We start from the raw sequence: 12047 nt of genomic DNA on the forward strand, positions 1-12047 counted from the left end.
CAGGCCCTGAAGCAAGGATATGCATATTCTTGATACTATTTGAAAGGGAACACTTTGAAGTTTGTTGAAATGTGAAAGAAATGTAGGAGAATATAACACAATACATCTGGTAAAAGATAATACAAAGAAAAAAACAACTGTTCTTTGGAAAAAAATTGTTTTACTAATTTTGAAATGCAAGAGAAAGGTCATAATGTATTATTCCACCTCAGGTGCAATTTAGATTTGGGCCACGAGATGGCAGCAGTGTATGTGCAAAGTTTCAGTCTGATCCAATGAACCATAGCATTTCTGTTCAAATTTTTGTGTCAAGACTGCCCAAATGTGCCAACTTTGTTTATTAATAACTTTTCATGTTCAAAATTGTGCACTGTCCTCAAACAATAGCATGGTATTCTTTCACTGTAATAGCTACTGTAAATTGGACAGTGCAGTTAAATTAACAAGAATTTAAGCTTTCTGCCAATATCAGATATGTTATGTCCCAGGAAATGTTCTTGTTACTTACAACCTCATGCCAATCACATTAGCCTACATTTGTCATGGGTGTCGTAAGGATTAGACCAAAACGCAGCGGGAATGTGTATACTCATCTTCTTTTTAATAGGCAGAAAGAAGGAAAACCGAAACAAAACACAGGTATACAAAAACAACGACGATAACAGTCTTGTCAGGCACACAGCTAAACAAGAAACAACTACCCACAAAATCCCATAGAAAACACCCCTCTTAAATAGGACCTTCAATTAGAAGCAACTAGGAGCAGCTGCTTCCAATTGAAGGTCAACCCAACAAACACCACATAGAAATAGACATACTAGAACATAACCCAACAAACCATGAAACACTCTAAACAAACACCCCTCTCAAAACAGTAGATAGCCCAACAAACCCCGAAACACTCTAAACAAACACACCCCTGCCACGTCCTGACCAAACTACAATAACAAATAACCCCTTTACGGGTCAGGACGTGACAACATTAGCTCAACCGTCCCTTGGACGGGACACCGATCCCGAAGAAGTTTTAACAGGTGCATGTTTATCAATAATTGGAAGAAGCAATTTCATAAATTCATCAAGTGCAGCGTCTGGATACTCCTTTTTAATCACATCAGACCAACAAATATGTTTAACATCATCCAGAAAAGAGTCACAGCAAAATCTTTTGTATGATCTCTTATACACTATTTTAGGCCTAGCTTTTGGAACTTTGGCATTCCTGGATATAGCCATAATATTGTGATCACTGCATCCAATGTGTCACGTCCTGACCAGCAGAGGGCGTATTGCTTAGTCTTGGTCAGGATGTGGCAGGTGGTTTGTGTTTGTTAAATGTTGTGTTGGTGATTGGGACTTCCAATTGAAGGCAGGTGTGTATAGTTGCCTTTGATTGGAAGTCCTATATAGGTGTGTGTGTTTTTCTTTGGGGTTGTGGGGAATTGATTTTGCACTGCGTTTTGTATAGCCTGCAAGACTGTCCATGTCGTGAGTACTGTCTAGTGTTTTTTTTCAAGTGGATGCCTTACATGTTTTGTCAGTAATAAACATGAGTGTCCACAATCCCGCTGCGCCTTGGTCCTTCTCTCTCCCATACGACATATTCGCCGAAGAGTACGACATTTTCTGTGACAGAATTCCCCACCAAACCAGGACCAAGCAGCGGAAGAAGTCTGGCGAGGACTGGGGAACACGACGGGTAAGGGAGACCGAGAGGCACCCCCAAGATTTTTTTAGGGGGGGGCACAAGGGCTGTTTGACGGGGTATGACTGGAGTGCCAGTCAACAGTCACCAGAGCTGCCCACCAGTCGTAAGTCACCAGAGCTGCCCGCCAGTCAAGAGTTGCCAGAGCTGCCCGCCAGTCGTATGTCGCCAGAGCTGCCCGCCAGTCGTATGTCGCCAAAGCTGCCCGCCAGTCGTACGTCACCAGAGCTGCCCGCCAGTCAGGAGTCACCAGAGCCGCCCGACTGCCCGGAACTGCCAGAGCGGCCCGACTGCCCGGAACTGCCAGAGTGGCCCGCCTGCTCAGGAGCTGCCAGAGTGGCCCGTCGGTCCTCCGGCCCAGCCCGAGTGGCCCTCCTGTCCTCCGGCCCAGCCCGAGTGGCCCTCCTGTCCTCCGGCCCAGCCCGAGTGGCCCTCCTGTCCTCCGGCCCAGCCCGAGTGGCCCTCCTGTCCTCCGGCCCAGCCCGAGGGGCCCTCCTGTCCTCCGGCCCAGCCCGAGGGGCCCTCCTGTCCTCCGGCCCAGCCCGAGTGGTCCGTCTGCCAGGGTCAGCCTGAGTGGCACGTCTGCCCGGCGCAGCTAGCGGCGCCACCGAAGTGGGCGACGCCAAAGGTGGAACGAAGTCCACGTCCTGCACCTGAGCCACCTCCAGGATAGGTGGGTTGGGGAGGGAGGGTGTAGCACAGTGCCGTCGGTGATGGCAGCCACCCTCCCTTCCCTCCCTTATTGTTTAGGGGACATTCTTTTTTCCATTTGAAATTGGTTGTGCATTTAAATTGTTGAAAGCTTAGTGATAACAATTTAACTAACTTTTGGCTGTCTTTTTGAGAGGGTGAATATAGGTTGTAATCTCATTGATCAACGTCTCAACCAAATATTACCCAATAATCCACGTTGAAATGATGTGGTGTGCCCAGTGTGTTAAAGCAATTTTGATTGCTGTTTATCTCCTCACCATATCCCTAAGACACATCAAAAAATAGTTTGTTGTTAACTGACTTGCCTAGTTAAATAAAGGTTCACTAAAAAAATGTTATAAAAACCCTCTCAACCTTTTACTTGAAGGTTGTTGGTAGAGTGTGTGATTGTTTTTGTAGACCTGGAAAGAACCTTTTTGTTTGACCTGAGCTCTTCACAAACATGGCATCACTGTGTGACCCCTCTCACACTCTCTCTCCCCACTGGGTTGAAGTGTGCTTTCACAACTCTAAAGTGCTTTTTGCTTGATTGTCCTTGCACTCTGTGTAGAGAGCCACTCGACAAGGTTCAGCTGCTGTAGCACAACTCCTCCTCCTTTCTCTCTCTATAATAGGCATAATATCAGTGGGCATAGTGTAGTGTTTACATCCCATCCTCAAGACCTCCTCATCTGGCAACATTTATGTCCTGGTTCCTCTGTATAATTACCTATGGGAAGAGCATGATGGTGCAAAGGTTGATTTCACACGGCTCTCTCTCAACGCCAAGCAGCTTTTAATGCCAAAGATGCTATTTACTGACAGATCAATAAGGCCTGTCAAACAACACTTCAGATGTCAGTAAGTGTGTGTGCGCTTGCGCGTGTGTGTATGTGCACGTGCTCATGCGTGTGTTCCCATCTGTGTGTGTTCTTGTCTGTATGCGTTTCTGTCTGTGAGTATTCCTGTGTGCATGGGTGTGATATCTGTATGTGTGTGTGTGCCTCCGCAGTACTCGGCTGCAATCCGTCTAACACCAGCAACAATCAAATCTGCACAAAAAAACACTCCCTTTCTGACTCACTGAACAGTTAAACAGTTGTAACAGTGCCAAGGAACGTTTAACACTGTCTTCACTAAACAGCAACTAGAATGTTTTTCATGCCCTTTTCCTTTCTATTCTCCCTCACTGGAGTGTTAGCTCCTCGGAGCGCTGCTGTCTCAGGCTGCCAAAGCCATCATCTACATCATTCCCGGCTCCAACGGAACACAATCAGTACATTTCTATGGAAAACGCCAAGACATAATGGGAGCAATATGTTAGTTTTTTTCCCTCTCTGCTGGCTGTGGGGAGAGAGTGAAACATGAAGGCACAGGCCTGGAATGACAGATGCTAATTCCATGAGCGACTCCTGAGGAGCACTTTGGGGAGTCCTCTGCTGGATTGAAAGAAGGTCATGAGGTGTAGGAGACCTATCTGAGTAAGAACACAGAGGGTGAGTTCTAGACCGACTAGGTGAAACGCATGTCCAGTTGGCCCTCCCACGCATGCTGGCTGCCTCACCTTGGACCACTTTAGAGATACCAGTTTTTTTATAGTCAAAGACTACAGTAGCCACAAGGCTCTTGACAATCAAAGAAACCATTACTGCAGTTGTTTAACATAGGAGTCAACCTATTTCCCTAGTGTCAAAATGATTAAACATTTATAGTATGTAATAAAGTTTATTTTCATTTCTACTTCAAATGGAGCAGTCTTTGTTAATAGCATGTATTAAATCACATGAAATAATGTCTCACTAGAGCTGGGCGATATGGACAAAATTCCATATTGCTATAAATTGACACATTTTTGGGGGATAATGATAAATCAGTGATAAATTATCCTCTTGACGGTCGCCTAGGATAGGGGGCGCCACAGCGCATTTTGAAAAAAAATTGTGCCCATTTTAAATGGCCTACTACTCAAACTCAGAAGCTAAGATATGCATATAATTAATACTTGTGGATAGAAAACACCTTAAAGTTTCTAAAACTGTTTGAATGGTGTCTGTGAGTATAACAGAATTCATATGGCAGTCAAAACCCCAAGACAGATCGAAACAGGAAGTGGAATTCTGAATTGCGGACTCAACTTCATCACATTGCCTATTAATCACACCATGCGCTATGGTTCATTGAGCACTTCCTATTGCTTCCACTAGATGTCCCCAGTCTTTACAAAGTGATTTGAGTCTCCTACTGTGAAAACTGACAGAATGACACGCTGTGGAACGTGGTCACACGGAGAGGGCCATCACCATTATGACGCCGGCGCCCTGGCTACCCTCCCCTTTCGAAACGTTTATAAAAACAATGCAATCATCCTCCTTGAATCTTATTGGAGCTCTGGTTGAAAAAGGCCCTAAAGATTTATGTTATACAACGTTTGACATGTTTGAACGAACCTAAATAAGAAAAAAATGCATTTTGTTGAAAGAGTAGCCCCGCGCACGTCGGAACTTTTGGTGCAGCCTTCAGAACGCGCTAACAACAACAAGATAATGGAACATAAAGGATGAACTTTTTCGAACGAAAATACATTTGTTGTGGACCTGGGATTCCTGGAAGTGCCTAAGGATGAAGATAATCAATGGTAAGGGATTATTGACAATAGTATACAAGACTAGATTTGATATGCGATTGTTCCAAGATGGCGCTGATCTGTATTGCTAGCCTATTGTTCTGAGTATCGCATCCCCTTTTATCGCAAAGTGTGATTACCCAGTAAAGTTATTTTAACCTGTTGGGTCTAGGGGGCAGCATTTGCACGTCTGGATAAAAAAAATGTACCCGATTTAATCTGGTTACTAATCCTACCCAGTAACTAGAATATGCATATACTTATTATATATGGATAGAAAACACTCTAAAGTTTCCAAAACTGTTTGAATGGTGTCTGTGAGTATAACAGAACTCATTTGGCAGGCAAAACCCTGAGACATTTTCTGACAGGAAGTGGATACCTGATGTGTTGTATTGACTTTAAACCTATCCCATTGAAAAACACAGGGGTTTAGGAATATTTTGGCACTTCCTATTGCTTCCACTAGATGTCACCAGCCTTTACAAAGTGTTTTGAGTCTTCTGGAGGGAGATCTGACCGAACAAGAGCCATGGAACGGTGATGTCCCATTAGACACCTGGCGCGCTAGTTCATGTTGGGTACCCTCGTTCCAATACGTTATAAAAGAGTATGCATTCGTCCACCTTGAATATTATTCATGTTCTGGTTAAAAAGGCCCTAATGATTTATGCTATACAACGTTTGACATGTTTGAACGAACGGAAATATATTTTTTCCCCTCGTTCATGACGAGAAGTCCGGCTGGCTTACATCATGTGCTAACGAGACGGAGATTTTTGGACATAAATGATGAGCTTTTTTGAACTAAACTACATTCGTTATGGACCTGTGATACCTGGAAGTGACATCTGATGAAGAGAATCAAAGGTAATGGATTATTTACATAGTATTTTCGATTTTAGATCTCCCCAACATGACGTCTAGTCTGTATCGTAACGCGTATTTTTCTGGGCGCAGTGCTCAGATTATTGCAAAGTGTGATTTCCCAGTAAGGTTATTTTTAAATCTGGCAAGTTGATTGCGTTCAAGAGATGTAAATCTATAATTCTTTAAATGACAATATAATATTTTACCAATGTTTTCTAATTTTAATTATTTAATTTCTGACGCTGACTTGACTGCCGGTTATTGGAGGGAAACGATTTCCTCAACATCAATGCCATAGTAAAACGCTGTTTTTGTATATAAATATGAACTTGATAGAACTAAAAATGCATGCATTGTCTAACATAATGTCCTAGGAGTGTCATCTGATGGAGATTGTAAAAGGTTAGTGCATCATTTTAGCTGGTTTTATGGTTTTGGTGACCCTGTCTTTGACTTGACAAAACATTACACACAACTCTTGTAAATGTACTGTCCTAACATACTCTAAATTTATGCTTTCGCCGTAAAACCTTTTTGAAATCGTAAAACGTGGTTAGATTAAGGAGATGTTTATCTTTCAAATGGTGTAACATAGTTGTATTTTTGAAAAATTTGAATTTTGACATTTATTTGGATTCAAATTTGCCGCTCTTGAAATGCACCTGCTGTTGATGGAGTGCACCACGGGTGGCACGCTAGCGTCCCACCTAGCCCCAAGAGGTTAAAATCTGGCATTACAGGTGCTTTCAAGAGATATTCATCTATAAATCTTAGAATGACAATATTACATTTTAAAAATGTTCTCGAATAGTAATTTAGTAAATTGTAGCGCTGTTTCATCGGATGCATTTGAGGGAAAATAGTTAGTCAACGTTACGCACCGATGTAAAATGCTGTTTTTATATATAAATATGAACTTTATCGAACAAAAGAATGCATGTATTGTGTAACATGATGTCCTAGGTGTGTCATCTGATGAAGATTGTCAAAGGTTAGTGCTGCATTTAGCTGTTATTTGGTTATTTGTGATGCATGTGGTTGGTCGGAAAATGGCTATGTGGCTACTTTTACGATATACTCCTCTAACACAATCTAATGTTTTGCTTTTGCTGTAAAGCCTTTTTGAAATCAGACAACGTGGTTCGATTCAGGAGAGGTGTATCTGTAAAACGATATAATTTGAAAAAAAAATGGAGAATTTTTTTTTTATTACATTTTGTTATGCTAATGGCGATAGGATTTTTCGCTGGATGTCCGTCCCCGCACAGGGGTTATGCTTAATACTTTTGGGAGGAGGTGCTAGAGGTGGGCAATATGGACAAAATAAATGTAACTATTTTGCTCAGTAACATCAAAAACAACAACAACAAAAATGTTTTATGGACGGTTACTTTTATATTAGTGGGAGGCCTATTGTCACGACTTCCGCCGAAGTCGGTCCCTCTCCTTGTTCGGGCGGCGTTCGGCGGTTGACGTCACCGGTCTTCTAGCCATCGCCGATCCACTTTTCATTTTCAATTTTTTTTTGTCTATGTTTTCTACACAGCTGGTTTCTATTCCCCAATTACATGTTCATTATTTAACCCTCTGTTTCCCACATGTTAGTGTGCGTGTTTATTGATTGTTCATGTCGGTACTTGTCGGCTGGTTATGTTTGCCGGGTTATGCATTTCGAGTGACCGGTATTTCTCCGCACCTTGAATATTGTCTCTATACTGGTGCTGTCATGCAATTAAATACCTTGTACACTCATTTCTGCTCTCCTGCGCCTGATTCACTGCACCAGTTACCCACCGCCTGACAGCTGTAGACAATTTTATTCCAGTGCCAAGTAAGACAACTGAGATGGAAGACTATGAATGAACAAGTAAGCTATTTCATGTAACACACCCAGGAAATGCATGATTGATATTTTGATGTGCAACTTGTCAAAATAGGATCCAGAATTTGCTCTTCAGAGAATTTGCCGACTCTTTTGTGCATATTGGCCTATAGGCTATACCATTCACCACCTGAGGAAGTGGGAACTCAAAACACTTAGCTAGATTGCTAACTCTAAATGTGATATTGTTGCTAGATAGCCATGTATGTTAATTGATTAATCTGTCAATAAATGTCAGCTAATGTCCTACAAAAACTTTCCAGCGCTAGGCCTAAGCTACTTGATGTACTTGATGAAACTTCACTGCAAATGCTCACTCTGCTCGGCTCCTTTACACGAGCGCATCAAAACCATACTAACTACAGCCTACTGTACGCCTCGATCACACCTACAGCGTCATTGCATTTTGGTACACAAAAAGTACATTCATTTCCTAAGGAAAGCTGCATTTGCCTTGCAGCATTGCATTGCAAAGGAAGTTGCAGTGGGTTCTGTGTGGTGCATATGTTGGATTTATAAACGGTATGCTTGACAGAAATGTTAGCAGAAGATGAATGTAGAACTTTTGTTGCACACAGATCCAGATGATGCTGCATACCATTTCACGCAATGACGCTGTAGGTGTGATCTAGGAGCTACTCCGGTTGTAAAGTGGTGCCATGACCTCATTATTATTAAGAGGTGAGAAATACATTATATATGCCTACTCGAAGAAAGCTGTGACACCTCTCTGTAACTAGAACAACAGTAGTACTTTGAAAACTGTATTTTTTCCATAATTGCATTTTGAATAACGGTCATATGCTTGTGCTTCTCAGAATGCATCTCTCCCACCTCCATCCACACAGTCCGGAGAGGGAGGGAGAGTCGGCAGCCGACAGGCAGATACTTTCATAGCAGGAATCAACATAATGCATAGTCTATTACTGTTGAGTCCGGCTATTACAGTGTTGACCAAATAATGGTTTTAGAACAATCTATAGGAACTGTGTGTAGCAAAATCTCAGAAAATTACAGACATAAGCAAAATGCTTCGGTAAGAGGAAGGCAGTGTCGGTGTCGTTCATTTTCAGCTTATTATACCAGTTATATGACTCATACACATAAGTTTACCTGGATGCACATGTATTAGCTTAGATGTTTTTTTTATTGTATGGGCTAGTGGCTACTAGCACCTGAGCACATGGTACTTGGTAAAAGCCTGCAATACAGACCTCCCATGTAATAATTAATATAACTCTGTATTCATTGAGCAGCTTTGCTGCATGCGCTAGGCAGTGGAGACCAACTTCAGGACAGCACAATTTGCGGCTATTTCGCAGACGCAGTCGGTGACTCTACTTCCGTCTACGGCGTCATTTTCCCCTGACCGCGGGGACACTTTTTTTGGCTATGAACCCAGCGTGAACCGGCAGAATTCGCCCATTGGTTGTTTGCGTCACCTCACCTTAGCCGAAGAACAGACCTAAACACCGTGAAGCAGGATGTGACGTCCCTCTGGTGTTACCTCTCCATGTCAAAGTTTCCAATATAAAATATCTAGAATCAGCTTCACCTTAGCCATTTATGACAACCATTGTTAAAGTAAAACACAAAACTGACCTTAGTATCTAGCAGCAACGCCATATGACTGGTGTTACTGCTCTGGGTAGGTCTTGTTATTATGCACTGATTTAGGATCAGTGGACCCTCCCCCAAATCCAAACTTTCACCACTGTGACAAAATTTCTACCAAGCTGACATAAGATCAGTGTCTTGGGGGAACTTAATCCTACTCTGGTTACTGGAGTGAAGAGGAAGCGCAGTATCATTTATGTCTAATAACACTGCTATCCTGGCAGGCCACTATGATTATTCACCCTGCCCCGTCTCTATGTAATTCCTCTCTCTCACAGTCTTCCATCCACTGAAACACCAGGTGGACCCAGCAATAGTTCCAAAGCACACTAGTACTAAATCCCCATCAATAGCCTTACACATCCATACGTCCAAACAAAAGTGAGCAATAATTTGATTATAGCAGCAGAAATATGTTTGTATTTTTTATGACAATGCTGGGAAGACCTGCCTGAGAGGTAACATATGATTTATTTTAATTTGCCTACAGTGGGTGTCAAAGCTGTGCAGTCTGAAAGTGTTGCAAATGAAACACAGCTCAGATGGGCGATGAGACGCTAGGAGAATAGCGCCGACTTAAAAATGTACCAGACATCTATTCAATACTTTCTATTCTGGACACAATACATAATTGATTTGCTGATAATGCCCAAGAAGCATCTTTTCAGCACTGTGTTGTGTTATCTCTTATTGTGTGTTATTATATTGTGGAACCGGTGGGGTAGTTCCTCTAAAGGTAGACTTGTTCTCAAACAGGGATAATGTAAACTCCGTTATCACCATTTACTGAGTGTTTCTGCATAGACTACACATTTAAAAGCAAGGGCTAATGTGTCACATTAAAATTGCATGTGGTAAAATTTCACTTTTTCCTGGGCACCACAAAATGGGCATAAAAGTTAGAAAGAGTGACAGTGCAGGAATCCTCTTACATGCTTTGCATAGGCTGCCGTAAGTGACAGAGTCAATGATTGTCAGTGATTCCAGAACTTTCTCAGTTATTTCAATGCCTCCACTTTCAGTGATGTAAAAATGCATGTATCCTGTGAAAGAGCAGTAGAGTTAAAAGAGAACAGGGAACATTTCTCACCGTTTAAGAAGTGTCAGGCTGTAAAGAAGTGATTCCAACTATATCTAAGTTTCATAGACTCAGTTGCTATGTAGGACTTTTCCCAGCAATTCCTTTGCATCAAGTGAGTGTGCTGTCATGTTTAATAAAAACACAAACTTACCCTGACACATATTCCTATGAATACCCAATTGTGAGTACTTACTTTGTTACTTCTTGTAGCTGCATCCTCCCACAATTCTCTTGAAAAAGCTTACAGGTATTTTGCTCAATCTAAGAATTATCAATTTACATCAACAACATAGCTCAGGCAGTAGGAAGCTCTCTCATCCATTTATATGCAGATGATACAGTCTTATACTCAGCTGGCCCCTCCCCGGATTTTGTGCTAAACGCTCTACAACAAAGTTTTCTTAGTGTCCAACAAGCTTCCTCTGCCCTTAACCTTGTTCTGAACACCTCCAAAACAAAGGACATGTGGTTTGGTAAGAAGAATGCACCTCTCCCCACAGGTGTGATTACTACTAATAAAATGAGCCCTTAATTGATAAATTCCAAATCTAAGTGGAGTAATGGTAGAAAGTCACCACGAAGATAGCCCAGGTGAGAAGTGGTCAAGTTGTGAGAATCTGTCTATCAGAGCCTGTTCTATTTGCAGGACCACTCAAAAGAGGTGACTTTCAATCCTCAGCAATTACTCCAGTAAATGAATCAAACGCTGTGAGTGATCATAACCAACAGCAGAGCCAAAGGGCCTGCAGGACAAGTGTTGAAGAAAACTAGCTAGTTAACTTAACTAGCTAGCCTAGTTAGCTTAGCTGGCTAGCCTAGATGGTTAACTAGCTAGTTTAGCTATAAACAGGAAGATTGGTTGGAATGTAATAATAGTCTGTCACTTAATTCCAATAGTTGGCTAATCAAATCAAATCAAATGTTATGTCACATGCGCCGAAGACAACACGTGTAGACCTTACAGTGAAATGCTTACTTACAAGCCCTTAATCAACAATGCTTTAAGAAGTTTTAAGATAAACAAAAGTGTTAAGTAAAAAATAGAATATAGAAAATAAAAGTAACAAATAATTAAACACCCACTGTACCAGTACTGGTACCCCCTCTACTGGTACAGGGGGTACCAGTACAGAGTCAATGTGCGGGGGCACCGGTTAGTCGAGGTAATTGAGGTAATATGTACATGTAGGTAGAGTTAAAGTGACTATGCATAGATTATAAACAGAGTAGCAGCAGCGTAAAAGAGGGGTCTGGGTAGCCATTTGATTAGCTGTTCAGGAGTCTTATGGCTTGGACCTAGACTTGGCGCTATGGTGCCGCTTGCCGTGCGGCAGCAGAGAGAACAGTCTATGACTAGGGTGGCTGGAGTCTTTGACAATTTTTAGGGCCTTTCTCTGACACCGCCTGGTATAGAGGTCCTGGATGGCAGGAAGCTTGGCCCCAGTGATGTACTGGGCCGTAAGCACTACCCTCTGTAGTGCCTTGCGGTCAGGGGCCGAGCAGTTGCCATACCAGGTGGTGATGCAACCAGTCAGGATGCTGAGGGGGAATAGGCTTTGTCGTGCCGTCTTCACGA

Source organism: Salmo salar, chromosome ssa04 (genome assembly GCF_905237065.1).
Source record: "Salmo salar chromosome ssa04, Ssal_v3.1, whole genome shotgun sequence".
Lineage (NCBI taxonomy): Eukaryota > Metazoa > Chordata > Actinopteri > Salmoniformes > Salmonidae > Salmo > Salmo salar.